Source organism: Tyto alba, unplaced genomic scaffold (assembly GCF_018691265.1).
Source record: "Tyto alba isolate M040663 unplaced genomic scaffold, T.alba_DEE_v4.0 Super-Scaffold_6, whole genome shotgun sequence".
Lineage (NCBI taxonomy): Eukaryota > Metazoa > Chordata > Aves > Strigiformes > Tytonidae > Tyto > Tyto alba.
Genome location: NW_024881327.1, coordinates 43,228,604 through 43,251,278, shown reverse-complemented (window position 1 = coordinate 43,251,278; position 22,675 = coordinate 43,228,604). Strand labels below are relative to the sequence as shown.

Below are 22,675 nucleotides of genomic sequence, written 5' to 3'. Positions count from 1 at the left end.
TGCTGACTTGTCAGGTAGAGGACTAGAGGTCTGTCATTTTAGCATTGAAGAACTTAGATAATGTTCTTTGTGGTGCATGTCTGTGGTTATCCAGTGACAGACGTACCACCTTGTGATTGACCGTGGATAATCATGTGCTTTTTTGGGTGAGCTATGTGTGCATTATGCTTGTAAGTCTAACAACAATTATGCGAGCCCTGTTTTCAGCAAATGCATGGTTGCTTCTCTGTGACATTTTCCTTGGACATCAATATAATGTCAATGATGAAAAACAATACTAGGGATGCAGTCTGGTCTAGCAGCCAAGAAAACATGCCCTGAAGCCTGGGTTCTGGTCCCTTTGCCCAACCCCTCCTCCCCCACCACCCCCCAGGTGACCTGCTGATATGCATTATTTACATTGCAGTAGCAGCTGGAGACCTCAGGACCAGGCAGGGTGGGGACACTACTATGGTATGAACTGTTAAAAAACAAGCTCCGCTTTCCTAGGTAATAAGATACAGAAGAAAGATTAAATAAATATATTGTAATAGGGAGCCAGAAGTACTACGTCACTAATCTGTGCTCCAGTTTTCCCATCTGAAAAGCACTTTAGGATGTTCACATGAAAGGTGAATATGGATTTTTAAACACCAGCATTACATTACATGAAGGGACGGGGGGGAACACACACACGTTTTCTCGCATTAGGTTTTAACTCTGGGATGGATGACAGAAATTTTTGGTAGACTGTGTTTCCATGATGACAAGATACAGGACCATGCAATACATTAACTAAATGTTTGCTTTACAAGTAGCAGTAAAAAAACATATCTGACACCTTCATCCTTGGTACTTTGTTCATGAACACTTATGAGTGAGATTCAGGGACTGAACTTCCACACAGGGGTTTTACTACTTAAAGAGATGTCCACTGAGCTGGCAGGAAAGTGAAAACCTCAGAAGTTTTAAAAAATTAAAATTAAAAAAATCACAGCAGGTTTTCTTTCTTTTGATTTCACCACCTGTAATGGCTGCTTTCTAGGCATGTGAGTCCACAGTTCTCTTCTCTTGCCTGCACACACACTAAAACTAGCTTTAACACAAAAATTCAATCCTCAGTATCAGGCTGTCATCACGCTAAAATGAAACTGCTCATTTTTAACCAAAGGAAGCTTTTTTACGACTTGTTCCCCCAATAAAGCCATCATCCCATGCTAACGAGGTGCCATGAGATAGCTCACGCGGTCAAGCCAAAGCGCTGCTCCTTGGGCTGAGCAGGAGGAATGCGAGGAGGCTCAGCGCAGCTCGACCTGCCTGCTCCCTCGCATGCAGGGAGAAGTCACCTCCTCATGACCCTGTTCTTTGAGCAAAATTAAGAGCCTTTCCACGGGAACACTGCAAACATGCCCTAAGGAAATAAGAAGAGCTATTCAAACAAGTAAAGCCTTGCAGGATGAGACCCTGTCTCTATCTTTCCCTGATATTCTTATTTCCCGTTCTCAAAAGCTCTGTCACTGACAAACGTCAAAACTGCAGCTTCCACATCACTGATGTTCAAATGAAGGGGCTTATGTGTTTTGTTTAGTTAACTAAAATGAATACATTTTAAGCTATATTTAAATTTTCCACTTATTTGCAGTTTGTTAACATTTTCCTGAACACAGGTTGAAAAAAACTCTGCTGCAGATTAATTTTATTTATTTATTTTTTAAATTCTCTCAAAAAGATTCCTAAAGAGTAGCTAGACCTGAAAAGGCTAAACTCCTACATTTATCAAAACCTCAAAGAACAGAATTAAGGGGAATTACTCAGGTAGATGGCAGCTCTGTTTTTTTTTTTTTTTTTTTAGCTGGTGTAGTTCTTTGTAGAAAACTCTGCATCTTCTGCAAAGCCTGTGCATGCATATATACATAACACCATAGAGTTTTAAGAGAACAATATCATATCAAACAAGATCCATTTTCATTACTATTATGAAGATAATATTATTTTTAAAATAGATATTTGGATGTAGTGTGATAGAAAACATAAAATATGGCAATGATCTTTAATAGACCTTATAAACAGTTTCCCATGTGATACTTTGGCACAGCCTGCATCTTGTCTGTCTCTGTGAGCTTAGCAATAGCCACCAAAATCCCCACTAAGGGCTAGCATCATGGGAAGAGTGCTATCCATGCCTAGCACAGGAGGGAAATAAGACTCACATTTTACCAAGGGTTATAAAGGTCTGGCAGGGACAGACCTCACTTTGTCCAAGGTGAGAGCCACACCAGTGAGGAAGTTAATTCATCTAGCTTGATGAACCATGTCTTGTAATCATCCACAAGAAATGCTGCTGCCCTGTCCACTGTTCAGTTGCAGAACTACTACCACTGCTGAGCTTGAATTTTGTCATTCCAACAATCACATTGGAAACAGGACAGGTATGAAATGCCATACATCTATACTGAAGGGTTGCTCCTGTAAAGCCAAGGCTCCTTAAAATGCCCCTATTCATCCCATGAACTCTTGCAGGACTGAGTCCATAATTTAGTACAGGTGTAAAATATTGCTTTGATCAGTCAACATGCCCTGGAGATATCTTCTCTGAAATAGGCATGTTGAACTGCTTAAACCTGACCTGCATGTGACTGCAAAAGCACACCTGAGAACTCTGATTTATGAAGCTAACTGAAGAACTACTTCATTTCTAATACAACAGGCAATCACAATTTTAGATATATGTGCTCTGCGGAAAATGATCTCAAGTAAAGTAAATATCTCACATATACCTCCTACAAGCCAACAGTTTGTGGTCCCCACTGTCCCTTATTTTATTTGGGATCCAAAACTGCAACATGTAAATGCACTTCTAACTTTATACCCCTGGGATGTCCCAGTCTATTTAATGGGAAACACTAAATTCAGCTGGACAACTTTTAAGTATCATATTATGCATGTGTTTAAAAATGGCAAGATTAGGAGCTGGCAATCCATAATACAGCCTAGGACAACAAACCACCTTCTATTGTGTAATGAAGGTCAACCAACTTGGGTTCTGTAGGACTGAGTGTGGCAGCAACTTTTTAAACATAGGTATTCGTGTGATGTCTAATATAGAGCTTATGCTTTGTGCCTGTTAATAAATGTGTCCTTGTAAAATCCCTGTGAAGTAGAAAAGTAGTGTTATTCTGATTTTTCACAGATGGAAAATGGAGACACAGAGAAATTAAAGGGGAGAGGCTGTCTCTAGGGTAAGCATGACGCAAACCAGCCAAATCTTTATAGGTCAAAACTGCCACTTTGAATTGCACCTAGCAACAGATGGGAAGCCAGATTCATTCCATTATGTGTCCTTTTCAGTAAGGAGACAGAAAATAACCACTGTAAAAAATACGCCTTATTTTTGCTATTATTGTTTGTTATGCACTGCTAGAACAAAACGTGCTGCGGAGGAGATGGAGGGGAAATGGCAATTATTGCAAGGGTAACATTTACCTAAAGATCTTGTAATCAAGGAGTTGCTTTTTGCACCAGTTTATTCCCAGCAGCTCTGATGAGTAAAGACATTTCATCTCTAGCCCAGTGTTCACTCAAAAGCAGTATAAACAGAAAGCCAGCAAAAAGGAAAAAGCCATGCTTATGAGGCTGTTGCTGCTCTATCCCTCTCTTGCTGCCTTCCACAGTTTGCAGGGCACATGAAAAGTAAAATAAATACCCAGTTACATTTTGTTTATCATCTGACACATTTCACAAAAAAATAAAGGCATCCACTGAGGGTTTTCTCTTTTTAATTCTGTCTGCTGCTGACAGAAGGGGTGCTTAGAATCAGACAGAGAAGATAAAATGGTTTTAAATATGTATATATTTAAGAGGTTATCTTAAAGGAAGAAATATTTTTCTGCTGTGGTTAGCTGCTATCTTAGCCCCACTTTAAACATTTATCTGATTAAATCATTGCATTCCTCAAAAGAGACGGTTCATGAATCCTCAGATTCTTATGGCTAACAAATAATTAAAGAGACCAAACTCTGCACTTCAACAATAAAGTGTCTGACTTATGATGCCTACTTAAAAACCCAGCAGGTTCAGCATGCCACTCTAGCCCAGCCAGGGTAATGCACGCTCACGCAGCAGACAGCACGATGGGATTTTGGCCAACCACCTCAGCTCAGGAATCCCACACCATTTCAACCAGCCCTTGCAAACAGCATAGAGGCAGATTCATCGCGACAACCAGGACAAGAGGCATTAACATTTCAGAAATTACAGCAAGATTAAAGACAGCAGCTTTTGTTCAGGATTAGCTGGTTTTATAGACCTTGGAAAAGAATGAGCTTTTTAAAACTACTCCTCACTTGAGACTGCGTGCTTTGAGAGTCTGTTCTTAAAGCTACGGTGGTGACCCCAGTTCAGTCAGCAGTACCAAACGCTCTAAGAATTGGAAGAGTATTTGATAATATTTATTGTTCTTTGGCAGCCAGGTGTCTCAAAGCATATTAGAGACATTCATGAGAGGAATTTCTAGAAACTGTAAATCACACAGGTAACGGCAAACAAGAGACAAACACGTACAGAGAATTTAAATGACTTCCACAAGGTTGGCTAAATATCTGAAAGTCTAAGTCAAGTCCTTTACATTACACTTCCATGTGTTTTTATTTCATAGTAATTTAAAAGTCCCGACCATTTGTTCAGTGGTACAACGGTGTCAAACAGTGTGCTGCCAATTGCTACTGTTTCAGTGGCATTTTTATTTCAGCCTTTTGTATAGCATAACCTGTCAAATTGCAGGGGAGGCAGGAATGCACCCAGTACTTTCTAGGAGGAATTGCAAGTAATTAGATCATTTCTACCCTTACCCAAAAGTAGGAGGGAAAATTACTTTTAAAATAATTACATTAGATTAATTAAATTTGGAACAAGCCATGTAAGGGAGGAATAATATGACTTGTCACCCCTTTACAAGCATTCTCAACAATAAGCTAAGGACAGCTGTCAGACTGATGGAAAACCAGAAGGATTAACACAAGATGACTGCAATGACATTTTCTATCCAAGGAAAAACCTCTGATGTCAATCAATTTACAGTCACTCTAACATATTTTAAAATCTTCATATTTATACACATAATGGTCTGTATGTGTTAGAAACACCATTGATTTGAGATGCTAGTAGTCTTCCACGGCACCTCTTTTCCCTGACAGTGTGAAAAGAGGTGGCTGGTACAACAGCCACAACTTCAATTACCTGTGAGGACATAATTCTAGATGCATGCTATCTTCAGAATGAAAAATGCGTGCCATTTCTTAGGCTTCAAACAACCCTGGTTTTAACATGACAAGAGAAAGCTAAAAAATCTTCAAGCTGATCTGAGTGAAATACAAGCTCAGATATCCTTCATGAAGTGGTGGGAGGAAGGAAAGATCCTGAACTAGATTAATTAAAAATAACCTGCTAGTATGCAGTTGATGGAGGTGAGCACTAACACGTCTCATGACAATCAAAAAGGCTTGAAGTCAAGGATCATAGTTTATCTGACAGGGCAGAATGCCTGCCTGCTCTAGAAGGACAGTTCCCTTTCCTAACAGTACTACAGAGGACCTTATAAATTAATTACAAGATAAAAAAAAATTTAGCTCCATGAAGGACATGATGCCTTAGATGGTATCAAGATCTCACATCCAGCATCAGTTCAGTGTAGCAGGCATAAAGGGATCTGCAGGAGAACATACCAGAGACATTGGGGAAAACTTCTTGCAGCATCTGGACTTTTAAAGTAACCAGCCCAACTCTACTACATCTTACCATGTGCCTTTGCCTTGCTTCCCTAAGCATGGCAGCAGCAGCAGCAGCCTGAGGGATGGGGGCTGGGTGAAAAAGCAGTGCCTCTGAAGTTGACAGAAGGTCCATAAAGGGCAACTCAATCCATGAACACTACAAGTTGAAGTTCAGTGGTTTCCATGGGGTAAGAGGATGAAAGGAAGGGATTCTGTACTCTGCATTTTAGACATGCCAACAGCTCACTGCCAACCTGAAGACTGACTATTATTCAAAAGAAAAATCTACAACTGTTGACATTATTCATATCCAAGCTGCACTTGTTCCAAGGTCATAAAAAACTCTCGCTGCAAAATGTTCATTATCAGAGATATGCAATGTGGCAAGAGCACAGGAGTGGAGTTTGTACTCCTGCTCACACAGCTCAGCCCCGGCAGGGTGGGCTCTGCAGAGCTCCCACGATGCTTGGGAGGAGCTGAAGATGGGCCACAGCAGGTGAGGAATGGACAAAGCAGGTCTCTATCAGCCTTTCTTTCTCAAAAAACAGCCTCACTAGGAGAAAAGGTTAAAAGCAGCTGTGCAACATGGAGCCAGTGACAGGTACTTCTGGATATTCACACGCCTGGAAATCACTCATATTTTGAGCACATCTTCATCACAGTAATTCTCAATACACCAGAGCCAACACAGTGTATGTCTTCTGTCTGACTGTAATTCTGACTACAGCTCACCTATCAAGAATCTAACTTGAAAACCACGCCTTTTAGGTAATTTGACCAGTTCTGATCCATCTGCAGGGCCTGAAAGTTGTTCAAAGTATACACTAGATGTCTTGAACGTTTTAAATTGTCCAATCTAGTGGAAAAATTTTATATTCTAATTTTATAAATTGTAACATACTAAACAACTTTTAATCATTCTTCCCTTGTATGAGCAATCCTTACTTGTAGCTAATTAGAAGATAGTGTCCAGATTACCTGCCCTTATAATACCATCCTAAGATAAAATTGCTCAAACACTTCTGGAAATTATCTCTCCAAATATGGCCCCTGAGTACAAATACGGACAAAACAAAAATAAAGTCAAGTCAAAATAGACAAGCCAGGTCACTGGGAAATAACTTTTCTCCTTACATTACTATGTAAACATATAATGGAGGGAATCTAACACCTGATGATCACAGTGAAAAGCCTAACAGAGGTGGAGTATAATCAATTATTCCCAGAATCTATGTCAAAGAAAGAATGAAACATTTGTTTCCATCCCAAATGAACAGGTTCTGGAGTTATCCCTACTTCAGTCCATTAAAAAACTTGTAATAAAAATACATTTTAGACTACTAAAATGCCTTAATGAATCTACACAAGAGTGGAATTTTTCCATGTTTGATCTTATTTAATCAAGTGAAAAACTTATTTTCACTGAAATTTACTCTGTATGATTTCATCAATGCATAGCAGTAGCAAGTAACTTAAGCGTATGTGTTTCACAGATCTTAATCTTTACAATGTAGTTTTTAAGTCTGCCACTTTCCTATTTTGAGGGTCCAAACAACAGAGCGTATTCATTCAGTCCTTTCCCAACCAAGCAAAACACTCACTGGGATTTCCTTTTCAAGCCTGCTAATTGAAAACATTCTGCAGCTTATTAGTCACTATACAGATTATCTGCTGACATGCAAACTCTCACTCATACCAGACTTGTTAATTAACACGTAATTACTTATCCCACAGAGACTGGACTGCAGGTGTGATGCTCTGGGTCCTGCTCTAATAACCATTCCTCTCCGATGCCGACACAGATGGAATACATGGCAATTGCATTTTCCCAGAGCACCGTCCCACCCTCCCCAAAAGTGTTCAGGCTCTGTTTTCTTTTTAGTATGTTATTTTTTATTTTTTTTCTGTCTGGGTTCATTATGTCCAACATTCACCCACAACTTATCACAGAAAAGGAACAAAAATCTGCACTCCCCCATCAGCCTGGCTCAGCAGGAGCTTGCCCAGGGCAGCTGTTCTGCATGGTGAATTTGAATAGGAAGACCTAGAGGAAAAGAATGGCAAAGAATGAAGCAGAGAATAACAAGGAGACAGACAAATATGTCCAGTCATTTCTGTGACTACCTAAAGGATGATCTCACCTACTGGTTTATTATTCAATGCAAGGTGATATTCAGTCAAGTATTTTGTACAGCATAAATCTTACCACTAAAATACTACCTTCCATTCAATTACGTTCATACGAAGCCTCATGGTACCATAACTATTCCCTCTATGTATTCTTTGGATAATGGGATTTTCAAGAAGAAACCCTTTTCAAATATCTTTACACTGAGTTTCCTTCAAGACTTTAAATGTTTCAGAAGAGTCCTTGCTCAAGTACAGCAAAAATGTTATCATATAGTAAAAGTGAGAGAATAAAGGCACTGCCATGGAAAGTTAATCAGATGAAATCACAAGTTTGTAATTCCTTATTAACAAGGGTATACTGGTCATGGAATACAGTCAAGAACCAAGTCCAGAAGGAACCTCAATAGGAGCAGACTATACTAGACAGTTTTGAAAACTCCATCCTACATATATAGGGATTAAAACCAAACACGTTCCATATACCTGAGAGAAAATCTCTAATATGAACATGACCAGAAGTCATGAAAATTGCCACCTCAAACAGGATCCCAAAATTTGTTGCACTGTGGTTCACTATGAACCACTGAATATGAACATGACAAATGAGCTTTCTATACTGTTTCACTATCATATTAGAGGAAGCAAAGGATTAAACTATTCTAGGTAGCAGCCACATCCAGTTTTAAAGCTCCAGTTTCATTTACCGGATTTCAACAACAACTAAACCTTTGTAACAAGAACACTGTGCCACTATTAGGACCTTCCAAGACCAGCGTTGACTCATTTATTTACATATTCGCTGTCAATTCACTGTCAACTACACTGTTAGCTTATGAACCTTTTTAGAAGGAAATGGACAAGAAATATGGTGCCAGTACAAATTGGTTAAGAGAGTCACTAATTAAATCTGGAAAGGGAATTCTGGAATTAATAAATCTTTTTTATGGGACAGAGATTCTATCTGGAAAGTGACTGTACATTTGCATCAGAGGAGAGAGCAACTCTATCTGGAACAAAGGCACAGAACCTGCCAACAGGAGGAGATGAGAAACTCGTGTGTGATAGATGATTCTGAGATTGTCAGATCTGGGTCAAGGTATTAATCTGGAACAGAAGTAGTTACTTTTATTAAACATGGACCATTAACAACATAGGCGGCCAACAATGCCTCAACAGCTATGGAATTGCTAGAGAAAGCTGTAGCAATGTCAGCCTTTCTGTATCAGAGCAGCAGTATGTTTCAACCTGGTTTTACATATGGAAATTATAGGACTTACCTTTTCAAGTCACTGGCTTCAAAAGACTTGGCATGCAAAGACTAAACAATAATATAGGTCACTGCTCAGTCGTCATATGGCATCAGCCTTCTGAAACTGATGATTCTTGGCAAAATCTGGGTTCAGCCAAGCATTGGGTCCATGGTCACTACCTGACCCGGACCTTGCCAACTGCTCTCTTGACTAGGGATTTGAGAAGGGTCTGCTGACAAACCTGTTTTTTTAGAACAGACTCCATGCCATGTACTTCACACAACTCAATTTGCTGATATCAATGGACACATGATGTACTGTAGGAAAGTTTATGCACTGGAATTTTACGATAATTCCTACTTTGGGTACAAGAAAGACTTTTATGCAGCTCAGTAACTAAAGCAAACTAAAAAGAAAACTAAAACTGTGAAGGGAGATGTAAGATAGTTGTTCATGAAGTGATGATAGATGAGAAAAAATAGATCTATATAATCACTGATGAAGACGATGTATTCAGCTTGACAGCAGACATTTTCTGTAAACTGATCCACAAAAGTCTGCTGAAAATACTGCCTACAGAGCAGAAGTTGGAGCAAAATCCAGCTCTTCAAGAGTTAATGTAATTCTATGAGAATGAAGTAAATTCTGATTCTGACCCTGTCTGTGATATATCAGTCTTCATCATCTTTAAGTGGCCTGACCTCTTCCTCCTAGCAGAATGATGAAAGACAGCTACTAAAGCTACTCAATTTCAGATCTCAGCTTCTAGGAAAGAGGCAGTTGTCACCCTTTCTGAATAAGAAAACATGGAAAAGAATTACCAGAAAAAGTCACATTCAACCACCTCTGTAAAAGGGTTCAAAGGCTTTTTCATACCTGGATAACATTGGAATAGGCTTGTCAGGAGAGCCACAGCACCATACAGTGCCACTGAGCAGCTTCCAGCCTCTAGTTTGCTGCTGAAAAACTAGGACAAAAAGTAGTGAAAAGAAACAAGTCAGACGCAGTCCTCCTACTCTTTACTTTGCTGACACTCTTATTCACAGGCACGGGCCTGAAAGGGCTCCTCTAAACTTCTCATTCCAACACTAACATGTTTTTTATAACCATTCTCCTACCTTAATTTAGTTTCAAATAATATCAAAACAAGCCCATCTGCCTTTTGGAAAGATGAAAAAGAGACGGCCTGCCAACAAATAGAATCACATAATGACATTTGCAGTACATACTCTTAAACCTGTGCTTTCAGGTAACGTCTTGGACCCTCTCTTCTGTAGACTGCAACGCTAGTATAAAAAAGTATCCCTTGGAAGACAAGGAAAACAGGTGACACCAAAAAGAAAATGAAAGCACATTTCAGGCTTCTAAAATAAGGCCAGAGAAGACCCAAGCTGGAAGTGAAATACATACAGAGGCTCCTCAAGTCCAAATTACATTTACAAACTTAAATAAACTTAAAAACCTGAGATAAGAATTGATTAGAAACTGTTAGTTTTTTAAACTTCTATCACCTCTTCCTTATTTTTTAAGCTCAGAAAACGACATGCGTTATACTATTTATGTGGATTTTTTTTTGTAAGAGGATATTCACCTGAGGAAAAGTTACAGTGAAGCTTAATTCCTCTGGTATTTCTGCTCAATAATTAATGGAAGTGAAAAAAAAAAAAAAAAAAAACAAAAACAAAACAAACAAACAAAAAAAAGCCACCACAAACCAATCAACCAATGAAAAAAAAACAAAACAAAACAAAAACAAACAAACAAAAAAGAAACAAACAAAAAAACAACAAAAAACCCTTCTCCTTTACCCAGGCTGGGGTTGTTACCTAAACTGTGTTCATAAGACAGAGTGGCTTGACTTAATCAGCTACTGTTTCAGTCTTAATATTTACAGATCACTACAGTATCACAGAAATCTTTCAATATTAAATATGCAATTCTAATTCATTCCAAGACACTTCCCAACTGTGTGTGCTCACTCAATGCATTCCACGACAGAGCCTATCCTTTTGAACTAGCATGGTACACAGACATTATTACAGAGTCTATGAACATGGAGACAGTAATAATGAATTGAAATTTACATCAAATGTAATCTCATTAATTCTCTGATCATATCTGAGTTTGACTATTTAAATGAATTAATAAAAAATATTCTATTACATGACAGTAAAGATCCTATCTTGGTTAATTTCCTAAAAAATATCATTCCAGCTTACTATTTAATCTTGATTTTATATATCTTAATTTTAAACACACAGAACTGAGATTTGGAAAGAAGTTTAATCAAAGAAACAGAAAACCTGAGCATTGTACTAAATCATTGAAGTCTCAAAAGAGTGCTCTAGATTTCTGCTTATTTGCTTCCCCATACACTGATAGACAGGACACCAGAGACCCAGATGGACAGAGGTGACAGTGACAGACAGCATGAAGCTTGCCATCCTCAGGCTATCAACAGAGCAGGTCCAGCACACCCAGCCACAAGCCTCTGAGCTCACCTGAAGGGTCTTCAACAGAAGAGAGTTTGGTTTGGTTCCTGCCTCTTGTGCAGCACCATCAGGTTGCCACGGCTTTTTAAAGCAAAATAAATGCATGTGCAGGAAGAATTATACTCAGATCTTAACGTCTTCTTCATATCACCTGGCCAACTGGGTAAATAACAGTACTCTACACCAGCTTAGGCTGTATTAATTAAAATGACTGGATTCAAGTCAATGGGAGTATGCTTGCAGTCCTGATGTCCTGATTTCTTTTCCTATTCAAAATTAAGCACTATGTGAACAAGCGTACTTTAAACTACTTTTTGACACTGCTGAGAAACAGAACATGAGTTGGAAGGGAAGCACTGTTTCACCTCACAGAGAGCAGCCCAACTCAAAATATTGGTTTTTAACATCTTTTACCTTTTAGAAGAACTCAGAGGAGAGGTTACATCTGTAAATAACAGAAATGCTACCAATTACACAGAGTCTGCATTTTTACCTGCTGACCTGTATTGTACAGGCTTCAGTCCCTGAACAATTCTTTCTAACTGAGTCACTGGTTTGTTTTGTACAGCTACACAGAGGTGATTGCTGTATGTGAATACCTCTCCAGAAGCCCTTCCATTGCAGTATGAGGTATTCTTAAAAAAAAAAAAAAAAAAAAAAAAAAAAAAAAAAAAGTTATGTTTAAAAATGCAGTAATAGCTCAGAATCAATTACAGATTGAGTTAATATCTTTAAGATAAATGGAAGGCATCTTATTAATGTAAAAGACTTTGGGTCTAATATCCTGAGGGTGCTAAAACTAGGCTCACACATTTTATTAAGAGCCTAAACACGTGACTTGTTTTTAAAAAGTGCTCAACCTGTAGCAACTTCCAATGACTTGAAAGTTCAACATTTTTGAAAAACATCAAGGTATATAATTTAAACTTCTAAATACAGACTTAATGGAATTTGTAAAGAAAATTCAAATAAATACCTCTGTAATTGATTTATGGGCTTTGGAGAGTAACACAGGAATAACTACAACAGATTCTTCATTTACAAACTGGTGGCTGTAATCCACCGATGTTTTTTAACACACTAGGAAAAACACAGAAACACTTATCCCTACACGCTATTCATTACTGTCCCAAATTCATGTTAACACAACTCTGTTATCCTTATGCACACTCTCAGACCACAGCCAGGTAATCCCACATAGCTCAAACCTCTTACACTGAGATTTAAGGTAGATTATGTTGCTGGGCTTTCACTGCTGTGCCTCAGCTGATGCACAGTACTTTATTAAGCAGTAGTAAACTGATTACAAGTCCAAGCCCTAAGTTTCTCCTGAAGATATATGCACTTTACTGAGAGGCATAGAGTTACAATCACTTAAGAAGTTACCGCTTACCAACTGTACTGTGTGGGTACTTATATTAAGCATCACTACAGACTGTTTAAATCAATTTGCTTTACCTTCCAATTAGAGTCATTCCATACTCAGTTGTGTCTGTACCATAAACAACGTCATTTCAAACTGCAATATTGAACCCCATGCGGTTGCCCTTAAAAAATAAATCTGACTCTGGCAGATTTAATTTCCATAAGTAAACATTCAAATGCAAATTAAATTGATGTAACTGGTTTAAAAACAATATACCGTTGTGCATGGAAGAATATGTATCCATTTAAATACATCCATTTCTTTTTACCCAGTCTTAAATAAAAGTAAATTTCCAACTAAATTTAGAAGCATTTAAATTGTTAGATAAACATAGCAGAGCTCTAAAATACCCAATTAGTCTCACATAGCTTCTTGGATCTTTAAGGATTAACAACCATAATAATTATCAAAGAGTCAAACAGCATCTATCCACATTATTCTTTAAATTATACTTTTTTATATACAACTTTATAGTGGAACCTTCATTGTACTAACACAGGAGAAGAAAGCTAATCCAGCCAGGAAACACAGAATTAAATTTAAAAATCCTTCAAGAATTGCCTGTTAGTGGTTTGTTGTAAGGTTTGAGTATAACACACTGTTCCACACTTTCATAGAATCATAAAATCATTTAGGTTGGAAAAGAGCTTTAAGATCACCAAGTCTAACCATTAACCTAGCACTGCCAAGTCCATCTCATACAATTGGCCTCAGCCCATCGATCCAGCCTGTCCAGATCCTTCTGTAGAGCCTTCCTGCCCTCAAGCAGATCAACACTGCACCCAACTTAGCGTCTTTTGCAAACTTACTGAGGCTGCACTTGATTCCCCTCATCCAGATCATTGATAAAGATACTCATTTCAACAGTAGAAGCAGCAAATCTACAATTTTAAATTGGTACACCTGCAAATAAACAAGGATGCTACATATTTTTATGAGAGTCTGGATTTCTGCTCCACAAGTACTGACAATACAGTAAAAAGTGACTGGTGCCAGAGCTACTTATCCATAAACTTACATTTGTTACAATTCCAGATGGAAAAGACTAAATCTAGAGAAAGTGTCGGCAAATCCATGACTTTCACAAGAAACATGAACTCCGATCTTTCCTAGAACAGCTTTTATCAGCTGCATAACTGGAAACATGAAGAAAATTTGGGACTAAGAACTCTCTAACGTTTCTATGTAAACTGTCAAAATTCAATACCAGTGGTACGGGGCAGCACTTCTCAACTGGATGCTGCAGTCAACACTGGTAAGAAAAAGTCCATAAAGCAGAATTTGGAAAATGAAATGTTTGTTACTTATTTAGCACCCTGTCTAAACAATAACTGATGATTTATCAACACAAATGTCCAGAGTCAAAGCTGAATTTATCCTGTAGCATCCAAATGCTGAAAAAACGTAATTATCACAATATCTTATATATATTACAAATTATTACAAAACAAAAATCATTGTCATTTAAAAACCTTCCTTGGGTGGAAAGGAACAATGACAGAAGTCTGCGCACAATATAACTAATATATGCAATTGTTTTCAGAATAAAGGTATGAAGTTACAGATTTAGAAAGTATTCAGATTTTATAATATTTAAACAAGGGTTTGAGCTGTTAATCTGTTGTACCTAATCTTGTAACTCTTTAAAACAAGGAGCATAATGATGAACTGCAACTGAACTTACAATTTGGAAATTATTTTAAATGTTATTCGATCACTGAAGATTATAAGAGAGCAGCCCATATTTCATTATGCTTGTCTAGATCCTGGTTGAGAGGATACCTAGTAAAGACTGTCTGCTTTATCAGAAAAAGCAGGATGATATCTCCTGGATTTTGGCAGAAGATCAGTCCAAAGTTCTTGTAGTATGAAACTATTTGCAAAGCATCTGCAAGAATCCTACGGACTGCAAATTAAAAAGCCTGACTTTCCCAACTGTCCAGAATCCAGGAAAATGCATGCTAGTAAGAGAGGAATCAAAATGTGTATATTATCTAACTAATTTCTCTCCTCAAACTGTGTGGACACTTAAATCCATAGTTTGGGTCAATACTTCATTATTCTATGAAATTGGAACACAAAAGGTTAACCCAAAATTAGAGGAATTCTAGAATCCAGATGGAGTCATGCCTGAATCCAGAAGATACAATAATGGCGAAGATATGACACAGACCACATATAAAAGGAAGAGTTTTCTCTATATCTGCACAGTCTGTACCTGCCACTCCAGTGTATGAAGCCCCACAAAAAAAATGTTATTTTTAAGAATTATTCAGGAGGCTTATTTCAGCACTGTCAGAGTTTGCAAAGTAGATGTCCCAAATTACTGAACTCCTAAATGCAGTTATATGGCATTAAAAAACAGAATCTGTGTGTGAGAGGAGTGTAGAGACTGCAGTGGTATCAGCAGCAGGGAGCTGTTATTCCCCCCGTCTGCTGCAGAACACATCAGGTAGTCAAGGCACAGGAAAATGAGTATTGATGAATCTATGTAACACTTCCCTGAAGTGATGGCAAGTTAACACACAGGTCCAATCAAAGCTTTCAGCATGCAAAAACAAAATCAAAGCAGGGTCCTTGAGGTACTAAATATAGCTCCAATCCTAAACTTTCTGAGAAATGTTACTGTATATGAAAATTTATTTATCCTAATACAGAATCTGGAGCAACATCTGACCTTTGGACACCTGCCTATCAAGCCACATTTTAACCAGTTGCCTCCAGTGTTTTACTTCATGTCTTTCCTTTCTCCTTAAAATGGCTATTACAACAACTACTGTCTATTAGAATCTGGCAGTACAACCCACAGTCTGGTGCTATTAAAAAAAAAAAAAAAAAAAAAGCTTTAAACAGGATTATGTACTATATCATGCTACACACCCTGAAAGCATTTGCTGAGAAACTATGTCACTATAGCTCTGAAAACACTGTAGCATGTGCATCCTCACAGGCGTATACATTAATGAGCTCATATGCATGCACACACTTTGCAGTGGCTCGTATATAAAAATGTACAAGTATTCACACTGTAAGAGAAAAGGACAGCATGAAACAGCGTTTGATCTGTGAGTAAAATAGTCTGACAGATTTTTTTAGCAACAGATAAAGTCAAAAAAAGTGAAAGAAGAAAAGAACAGCTACATCAAATCTGCAGTGCAGACACAGCAATTTACACTTGGAAAGCATTACATTAGGCTGAAACTTTGAAAAAAAAAAAAAAAAAAAAATAGGAGCAGGTAGAACAACTCAGCAGGCTTGTGGCAGAACCCCCTGTGTTGTCCCTGCTCTGGCTGCAGCACAGTGCAGTTGGTTGTTACTCCCAGCTGAGTGCCTGTATTTCCCAACCCGCCACTCCTGGACCACGCACCTGCTGGCTCAGTAATGGATCTGGTTTGGCATTTCTTCTGCCAGGCTTGTTTTATTTCAATAGGCACTGAACTCATGCTACAGCTGTAGCTGAAGTCTCAGAGCATTATCTACATATGATCAGATTGATGATTACAACTGTAAGAGGAAGGAGGAGAAGGAAGAGAATAGAAATCAATTACTTACTGTACCAAGAAAGAACCAATTATTCAGCAAATCTGCTTTTGCTAATTCTGTCACACAACCTCATCTGTTAAGGTTCCATCATTATTTGAATTAACTGTTGCTGTCACTGCAATAATATTCACAATCAGCCACTCACATTCTGCAACTACCTAGCTTATATTACAACCAATCTAGTGATACTGCCTGCATCTAATGAACTGGTTTGTAGTTTAATTACAGTGCTCACCAAATAATTTATTAGACAGCAATAAAGTTTAGATTTACTTCTCATGTAATACTGCTACATTATTAGAAGCTGTATACATGAAGCTGCATTTTGCTCTCAATTACACAAGTATAAATCTTGACCAACTCTACTGGTCAATAATTATTTTAAATTGACATGCAGCCACTTTGCATTCAAAAATCTGTAATAAAGAGCAGAGTTTTGTTCCATCTATGTGCATTACTTACAGCACTCCAGGTGGTTACTTTGATAATGATACAGAATATTTTTGTACTGCTGAAATAAATGGCAATCCTGTTACAGTAAGTGGGTTTATAACAAGGAAGGAAATGAACTAGATGTTTAGTGCAAGAAGCAGCATTCAGACAATTCCTGGTACACAGTCAAAGATGATTAGCTAAAAAGGAAAACTGAGCTTAAAAAGGCAGATTTGCCTTAAAACCAACTCAGTGAAATATTAGCAAGCAGAAGCTGTGGTACAAAAATCTGACTTTCAGATCAATTAAATTATTAACAAAGCTAACAGTAAAAAATGGATTGAATTTTGCATACAGATAGGAATATATACAATTAAATAGAAAAAAAAATTTAATGTTATTTATCAGATTACAATACTACGTGGTTTAGTTCTAAGGCTACACAGGATGCAAACTCCAATGTTTTCACAATCTGAACCTGGATAAACTCACTTAACAGATACAACTTTTTTTTTTTTTTAATTTAGAATAAAGGTAGAATTTTATAACTGCTTTTATGACATAGAAGCATATATCATCTTGCCGTCTTTCACACACTTGCCTTCTAAGCAGCAGCATTTAACACAGAAGACTGTGATTCTAATTATATCTCAGTGGTGGAAGTTGAGCAGGGATCTGCTGTGAAAGCAAGAGAATTCCTACATTAGCCTTATAATCCCTCTTTGGGACATCTGGCTTGGGCACGCCATAGAAAGACTGATTCACATCTCTGAGTTCTTTCAATAAAACAGGAGTTAGAATATTGATGGTTAACTAACACTGCGAGTATTTGGGGAGACTAAATTCTGCACAATTTTTAAATCATTTTCTCATGTTCAATGGCAGACCCTGTCATATAAAACAGATTAATATTTTCAGACACTTTGCAAAATGTGGGCTCTGTTCCTGGGGATCCAGGCCTTGAGCAGATGTAGAACTTACGTCCAAATCACTAAATTTCCCCATGCCTATACCCTCTATATGCAAAAGGGTGATACTAATACACACCATGAACAATGGTTTCTCGGTTCGTGTCTGTAACAGACAAGGTACTAATTTATGGTGGAACAGGTAGATAAAAAATAACTAATTACAAAAACAGCAAAATGGGTTCTTCTGAATGCTGCACAGCATTTTTTAACATTGAGAAAACACAATAAAATGAACTAATATTAAAAATTTAGGAAGCATGAAATGCCTAGACTTTTAAAAAACATTGCACATTCTCTCCCATGGCTTGTTTTTAACCCTCCACTTCAATTTTTAATGAACAAGAGCCTTTTGGCTAGAACACCCCACAAGATCTCAAAGCCCACAGCAGCTTATTGTATCAGTAACTTCAGCCCAAGCTGTGAAACTTTTGCAGGCAGAATGACTTTGAAGTAGCTGGAGTTCTCTGAGAAACATGGTTTTGACCTAAAATTTGAAATTTTAGAAAGGATAAACTGAAGAAAAATCTGAATGGCATTCCACCTCTGCCCCAGTCCTTGAAAGCATGAGTTTTATTTCTCAAACACTGTCTTTCCTCTGAAGCAGGCTTTCTTCTCAAACTAGAGTGCGTTCAAATGGTCTATGCATCTGCCCGCATGGAAGGTAAAGAGCAGACTGCTGGGTTAAGGTGCTTACCTCTACATGGATTTTTATTCCATAGCATTCTGTACGTGTTAGAAATGGCAGAAAGGCCTTGGATGAAATAGAAGGTGAGAAAAATCACAGAAAAGAGAATTCTAAAATACTTGGTCAGTTGGGGAAGTAAGTATGAAGGTATGCACACATTCACACACACACACAGAGAATCAATTCTAGCTTATTTACATTTCAAAGATGGAGCTGGTAAGAAACCAGACAAATTTCTGTCCTGAGGTTTTATATCAGTCTACTCCAGAGTTAGGGGGGTCTTTGCCAAGTCAGATGTGAATTTGGTCTCTGATACATATAAAAGCTCAGGAGCCGGGCTCATCAGCAGAAAAAGAAATGCTTGCCACACGCCAATCTTCTGTCTGCTTATTCACAATGTCTGACTCCCTACCTCTGTAACCAAATTCCCAAAAGCCTTCAGTGTAAATGCCATTCCTTGGTGTCATGTAGCAATGAAAGGAGAATTAATACAAGGAAAATAGATTAAAGTTAAATAGATGACACATAAAAGAGACAGAAGAAAGTGTGTAGGGGGTAGATGGAACAGCTCATTTTCACCTCTCAGCATCACTCACCCACATGAAAAAATGTCAAGGATAGCACTCGCAGATCACTATACACAGAAGAAATCTAATGGAGGGGGTCAAAAAGAACTGAAAACAGTGAATTCAGTCTATCCTCCTATCTCCCACCACTGATATGCTAGAAGCATACCAAACTTGGTAAGACTGAAGTTGGTACTTGCTAGTACAGCTAACCTTGCCGGACCTTCACTAAAGAAAAAAATATTAAATTGGATTTTATCATTGCAGCTTAAGCTCCCACACATGAGACCACAAAAATTATGTTCATCCATCAATCTCTAAAAGCCACCTATATATTGTACTTGGCAAGAAGCAGCCAAGCATTCAAGAAAAGCAGTTATTCATGCCGTTCTTGTCTGCCTTGCACTTATATATTGATTGTTAATGTGAAGTGACCACATGGTTTTAGCATGGTCCAGTCACCAGTGATCTGTGTCAAATCATTTACAAAAATGCAATGATCAAAGCTATTACTGATCTTTCTCTCCAAACAGAAGGCAAATTCTTCTCTTTACTGAACTCCCCCACCTCCTGCTACCTCTACCTTTAGGCTGCCAAATCCTGGCATTTGTCACAGATAGAAAACATACATTTAGAAATAAGATGCCTAGAGGAAGCTGAATAAAGTCTTAAAAAGCTGAAAAGAATTAGTCCATCATATCAAATGCAAAATAAATGTAACCTCATACTGATACCAATAAGTAGGACAATTAGAAGCTGTATACAGTAAACATTTCTGACAAGATCAGGACTATTCCCAAATAAGCATCCCATGGAATTGGAGTAGAAAGGGAGAGCTCATCTTCAGCTCTTGAACAGAGGTTAGTAACTATCCCTAATCCTTTCCAGACCAGGGGAAAGCATGAGGACTGGGAAGATCAGAAGTCAAATGCTGGCCCCAATGACTTCAGATGAGACAACATTTCATCCAACACTGAATATAGGAGGTTTATTTTGTAAGCAAACATAAGGAAGCACAAAGCAAGTAAAGAAATGCAGCTTCAGAATGTGATTGCTGACAATCAACCTCTTAAGTCTGCAGGACTTTCCAGAGAAGATGTTTTATTAGCCTTGATCATCCAGCATCTAATACCTAGAGGGGCCCCAGACTGTCCTATACAGCACTGGCATAACACAGGTCACTTCTCAGTGACAAACAGCCCAGCAAATTGCCAGAAGCACTAATGAGAACACCCATTGCTATAAACTCAACAGTTAGAACCACCAAAAAGGGATTCTAAACCAGGTATCATCAGCCAGCAGAGTTAAGACTGTTACCAGGTTAAGAAGATCTTATAACTCTTTCTCTCCAGCAGCTACACTGGTATAACCCACTCCACGATGCACAGGCAGTACTGAAATAGAGACACTGGCAGCAGAGGAATGGCATAAATGTCACAGACTGGCTCCCACTTCCTATACAACAAGCATTTGGGTTTTTAATCCTCATTAATGCTATTCTCATTTAAAATCCCTCTCAGAAAAAGTAGTACACTTCCTTTTAGGTCTCTACTGTCTGCATTGTGAATGGAAGCATGTAAAAAGTTTTACTTAGGCTTTTAATTTCTAATGGTCCTGCACTGCCACTTGTATGTCAGTCTTAGTAAAAGATACCATGCAATCTGCATCAGCTTGCCAAGGCTCTGCCCATCTCATCACACTTCAGATCTCTCCCTGACATACTTTGCCCAGGCAGCAATTTATTTCAAAACATGTTAAGTGATCACATTTGTTTGTCTTCAAACCTTTCCCTCTGTCCTACTCATTTCTGATGAATTGATCTCACAATGAGTAACCACATGCCTAGTTCTTTGAGCACACACAGAACTATGCACACAAGGTAGAGTTGCTAAAATGAGATTTTAAAACAGATGATTTCATTTCCTTAACATACACACTGTGCATACCTAGATTTGAAAAGAGGAATAAGATGGCACAAATATAAGGTTGATCATAGAAAATTTGGAAAGTATTCCAAATGAGGATATCTTAAGAGCCAGCACAAAGTTCAGACCTCATGCTGCCACAAGCACTGGGCCAATACTTTGCTTCACTATGTGTTGATGCAGTGAATACCTTAAATGAATTGCATGTAAGAGGACACACAGCTGTGTAAATTTGCACCCTCTGGGCATATAGTGCTTGCAGCAGTAAATGCCTGGAATAAAATATACATGCCCAAAGTACACATGGGGAGTGAGCTATACCCTGTTTGACCTGAGATACTACTCAATGAAACTAAAGATAGCAGAGTTCAGGTATTACCAAGTAATGAACACATATGACAGAGAGCATTATTCACCATGTCATAGTAGTCATTCAGTGTAAATCTACAGCAATTCTATTAGAGATGCTGAAATAACACCAGTTTTTAGAAAGTGAGATTAAGAAGAGAATTAGGCAATCTCCTTGTTTGTTTTGCATGGACAGATTAACAATAAGTGCAAACTGCACTAATAAGGCAGGCTTTATCTAACTGTAAGCAGCAAAAAACAACCTCCTAAGTAATTCCCTGTCTAAACATTAGGTCTTCCTCAAACTTAAAACCACATTCCATACCAATTTATTTTAATTGCCCATAAACAACAGGGGGGGAAACCACTCACATCTTAGTTATTTAAGCCCAAATTTCACTAGTACACAGATCAGTTACAAAGATCTCCATAACACGGCTCAGGGTGGAAATGCTGACAAGCCGTTGAATCTAACAATGCAATAGAGAGATTAAATTTACCTCACAAACCATTAGAATCTGGACAGAGACAGATGGAGAAAGTATATCAAATGTTGGTATTTCAGGGGGGAAATTTGAAATAGTGAAAACATAATTCCAAAATCAATTTAGGAAATATAAAATCTACGAAGGTCTGAATCCTCTAGTCCACAGACGTCTCAAATGCAACTGCTGAAGGGTCAATGATACAATTTAATTGTGCAGATATTCTGAATATGTATATTACAAAAAAATAGATGTTTCTACCGAGCTGATCCGTACACCATGAAAAGAGAGCCAAGACTCATTGTCCAACCACATGATGTGGCTTCAAATCCTGGCTCTGATTCCACTCCTTTCTGAGACTCTGGGAAGATAATTTAACTCCTAGTGGCCCAGTATTAATGCTGACTAATCCTGCACAAATCCTCTGATGTATCAGGATTTAACTAATGAATTCTTTTGGAGCATGTAATTTAACCTGATATGACTTTCCTCTTGTCCACTGGGATAGCAAAAATGCAGCCATGAAAAGGTCTCCTGTCTCCTTCCAAGAGCGAGTCTTGAGCAGGCACGAAGTCACCACCTCAGCTCTACCCAACTCCCCTCCCCTTGTCCTTGGGAAGAGTGGAACCTGGCAGACAGGACACTGCTCCATCACACAGGCATAAATTTGGGCAAGCC

The 22,675-nt window shown here is 38.2% G+C and overlaps 1 protein-coding gene across 4 annotated transcripts in view; it reads right to left on the bottom strand.

Moving 5' to 3' along the window:
• The window catches only part of SORCS2 (sortilin related VPS10 domain containing receptor 2), a 564,009-nt gene that overhangs the window by 437,540 nt on the left and 103,794 nt on the right, over positions 1-22,675 (bottom strand). The window contains exon 1 of one of the 4 annotated variants that reach the window (XM_042807692.1): positions 9,152-9,196. The exons of the other annotated variants lie outside the window; for them this stretch is intronic. The gene's annotated coding sequence lies outside the window, so the exon portion shown is untranslated. Of the gene's footprint in view, positions 1-9,151; positions 9,197-22,675 lie in introns of those variants that run through there. 4 annotated transcript variants of the gene reach the window in all.